This window comes from Neopsephotus bourkii, unplaced genomic scaffold (assembly GCF_033783945.1).
Source record: "Neopsephotus bourkii isolate Nb327-2 ecotype Australia unplaced genomic scaffold, CSIRO-AGI_Nbou_v1 NB_372, whole genome shotgun sequence".
NCBI lineage: Eukaryota > Metazoa > Chordata > Aves > Psittaciformes > Psittacidae > Neopsephotus > Neopsephotus bourkii.
Window position 1 is genome coordinate 1,518,826 of NW_026900878.1, and position 4,094 is coordinate 1,522,919.

At 39.4% G+C, this 4,094-nt stretch overlaps 1 long non-coding RNA gene across 1 annotated transcript; it reads left to right on the forward strand.

Moving 5' to 3' along the window:
• Nucleotides 1-901: 901 nt before the first annotated feature.
• Nucleotides 902-3,854, forward strand: LOC133209924 (uncharacterized). Its single transcript, XR_009724804.1, has 3 exons — nucleotides 902-1,183; nucleotides 2,163-2,224; nucleotides 3,692-3,854. It is a non-coding gene; the product is annotated as an uncharacterized LOC133209924 (long non-coding RNA).
• Nucleotides 3,855-4,094: the final 240 nt, after the last annotated feature.

Below are 4,094 nucleotides of genomic sequence, written 5' to 3' on the forward strand. Positions count from 1 at the left end.
GCTACAAGCTGTCAGGTGCCCTTAGCCCTTTTGAAATTGACGACATTTCAGGAGTTTAGCCCTGATCCTGCCAGAATATTTAATAAATGTCTTTGCTGAGGTGTGTAAAGGAGCCTCGCGAGTATAAAAAGTTAAAGAGAGGAACAAGGAGCTGAAATCTTGAATTTTTGAGAGAAGGGTACTTTTTATATGTGTATTCTCAGCCTTCTAAGAGCTTTCTACAGAAAAGCCTGGCTGGAGAAATCTTGCACTTTTATTTGTGTTACCCTGTAAGGAATTCTATCCCCCTTGCTGAAGTCAATGAAATTTCACATTTAGATTCTTTTCCACTTTGCTTTAGTTTGAAGTTGATGCTTACTGTAAACCATTTTGAGATATTTTGTATGAAGAATGTTGTATAAAAAGAAATTGCATTGTATTTATGACTGGCACTACAGTAACGGTCTATCAGTGTTTCCATTATAAGCCCCTATTGTTGAGGGCTTTAAAACTCACCCATAAGAATTCACTCAGGACTGCAGCAAGGTCTACAAAGGATAAATAAATGCCTTTCTCGCTATTTTTGAGTTAGAATAAGTGAAATCGAGAAAGGAAATTAGACTTTTAGAGGTTTTCTCTCATTTTGGTATATGTGTGTGTGTGTGTGTGTGTATTTACATTTTTAAAAAATGGGTCAGAAACATTGTTTCCATTATCTGAGAAAGTGTTATAAAAAAACACCTAAAAAAGTTAATGGATTGCATTGTTTAGCTCCAGCCCATACCTAATCGAGGATGCTTGTTAAATCTTCTCGCACCATCAGGCTTCAACTCCTGAATTGTGGTTGATTTCAAGAGGGGTAGGGACACCTGACAGCTGGTAGCCCTGACTCAAGAAGAGCAGAAGGTGTAAACCAGGAAAGAATGAAGTTGCTTGTGTGTGTTCCCCTCCCCCTCAACTTTTTAATCACCCCAAAGTTCCCTGCAGCATTTTATTGCTGGGTAAATTTGCACACTTGGCCAACTCAGCTGAAAGGTCATTGGCATATGTACTTTTCTTCTGTCCTTACTTCCATTATGTTTAAGGTTCAGGAACCTGAAATTGTGCACACTGAAGCCAGGAAGCCTGGTGTGAAGCAGAGAGAAGTGTTCTGGTAGGAAGCCAGAAGGAGAGGAATTTGAGAGATATAATGACATGAGAACCAGTAAATAGAAACACATTAAATAAAAATCAGGAATGCTTTTTCAGATGGGAGAAACCCCAAAGAAAGAGTCTGCGGGGGGATTAGTAGTCTAAATCTTTCTCTGATCAATCCTGATGGAAGCTTTCTGGTCAAAATGTCAGTGGTAACTTTATTTTCTGCTGGTATGTACAATAATCCTTTTGTTCCATCTGCAAACACTAGGGGGTAAATTTTTAGCGTGATGCTTAGGGATTTAGCTGTAGGACTCCCATTAACGATAATGGGAATCATGTAGCTTGAGCACTCTGCATCGTGCTGAATATTTACCCCTCAGTTCAGAGCACTCTCTCATTGAATTTTTAATTATATTTACAGATAAATTCCATAACCAAATATCATCAGCTCTCAAGCAGATTGTTTTATTAAAAGGTGCAGATTTCCAGCTTCATTTTGAGCTACAACCCACAGTGATTGGTTTAGCAGCTGAGTAATTTTTTTTTTAAGTGTCTATTTAAAAATGCTTGATTTGTCAGCTTCAGAGTGTTTGGGAGACAATAAATATTAGAAAACATCCCACCCTGCATGCATGTGTCAGAGAAATGCCAAATGTGAATATTCTACCTTGTACTGAGCTTTTAAAAGGTGCGTCATGATGCAGCTTCTCTACAAGCTCTTTCTGGTAAATACGACTTCTGCATAAATCTGTGGTTAAAATCAGTAGTAGTATACCAACATTCAGCACTATTATGACATAGGCTGTATAGTTTTATTCACATTTGTGAAGATAAATGATAGGAATCAAAAAAGTTAGGAGATTTGCCCAAGGAAAAAAGGGTTAATGTAAGAGAGGATATTAGAATTCAAGAGTCCCTCACTTCAGTGCTCTATAACCTATGCTTACACCAAAATCTAATACCAGTATAAGCAAATACAGAAGAGACGGTACACATACTGATCTGCTTTGCTCCTCCCTGAGGCACACTTCCAGTTGCTTTTGCAGCTCTTAATTCTTGAACTACCTACAACCAGCTCTGCTGTGACCCTGCAGAAGCAATCTGTGAAGTAAGAATGTTTTTGCTGGTTTAGTTCATATTTGTCTAGCTGGGACAGTAGAGATGCTCTTTGTTTTAATATATGGATGAGATTAATCTCTCTTTCCAGGAGTTTTGTGAAGGAGATTTAAAGGCTGCTCAGCTAAGGCTGTTGTATAGCTGTTTCACTGGTGCAGCTATTCTAGGGGCTCCCATTCCAGTACTCAACTGCTGTCAGCAGAGTGTTAAGAATAAAAGCACAAATCATAACATCTTTTTAGTGCCACTCACAGCTGATATATTTCACATGTCACTTTGGCTTGTGCCAGAGGACTGGACTGACACAGAGCAATCCCAAGATCAAAAAAGCACAAAAGCAGTCTGACTGAGCCTTGCTGTCCCCTCCAGTTTCTTCCCGTATGATGACTAGTTGTCCTCAATTGAAACAACTGTTTCAAAGCACGTGCCTATAAAGTATTGCCTGCATAAGAGGTTGCCTTTGAAGGTTTTTTGGTGCTGTGTAAATGAACCTGAGAAATTTATAAACTTAAAGTTTCTGCATCAATGCACAAGAACTACCCTCATGTGAAAGTGCTTGCCTGGTTCTTTAGGAGGTACAATGTTTTCAGTGAGGGGGATAACTGCATTTGAGCAACTGACTTGAGTGTAGAGACTCTCCTAGTGTATGTTTATACATAATCCACTCAATTCCTACTACAACCACCAAAGTTCAGAAAAAACACATATTGCTTCCTCACCCTTTCCAGTAACCTACAAGTGTTTGGAGCAGTAATGCAGTGCCTCTGTGTGCTTCTAGAGTTTGGGCTTGCAGTCCCACATTTCCCACCAGAGGAAGACTGGTGGAGTGTCCGTTTGCCTTTGGTAGAACACAAATGAACACCTATCTCCATTCATGGCAGCAGCTTTGAATCAGGATTGATTCCCTCTTAAATTCAGTGGAAATGCCCATTATAGTTGATAGCCTGAGATCAAACCAGAATACCGTTTGGAAAAAAATGAATAGTGATCAGTCTCTCTTCTCAGTGCTGGTGATTGACAGTACAAGACAATGGGAGAACCGCCACAATATTTTACCTGAGAAAACTTATTTTTTCTGTATGCTAATCTTATATCTGAATATATACCTTAATCCTAGTATTCATATCTCTGCCCTCAGTAATCATCAGCCCATTTCTAATGTTTCTTTTGTTCAGAAAAGGTAAACTCTTCTCACTTTTCAGTAGAAGATTGCACAAAGGGAACTTTATGGTATATATTACACTCACAAAGCAGTTTTCTCCATCTTGCAATCACTTAAAAAAAAAATAGAACTTTCTTCTTATCTCATCTTCCTTCCTGCATGAATGTCTGAGATAATCAATGAAGTTCCTGTGTAGAGAATAAATTGAGCTCGAATGGCTCCTCTTAAACTGTACAATCAAAGAAAGAGGAATTTTTTGCTGATGATTTTGATATTCAGTTTAACTTTCTTCACCAGGCTGTCAGCTCAGTGAAAGTGAGGTCAATCTGACCACACTCTTCCTAAAGGATCCTCTTCTGAACCACCTACTTGAGTATACATCTCCTGACAAATCAATGACAGAATCGAGAGCTATGTACTTTGCCCAGAAACCTGGAGGCTGATTGTCCTTTGCCGTGCATCTTATGTAGCCATTGAGGTGAGTGCAGTGTGGGCAGTGCCTGATAACAATAGTAATGTTTAGCATGTGCATCCAGCATGTAAATGCCAGCCTGAAGATGCAGGACAACAGAGATGCAAACCTCTGTCCTACAGTGTAGAGATTCAGATCATGGCAAATGTGGGGCATATGAGCATTCACACCCACACCCACACAAAGAAACAGTTGCTGTGAAAGGGTGGTAAATGACTGGCAATCTTA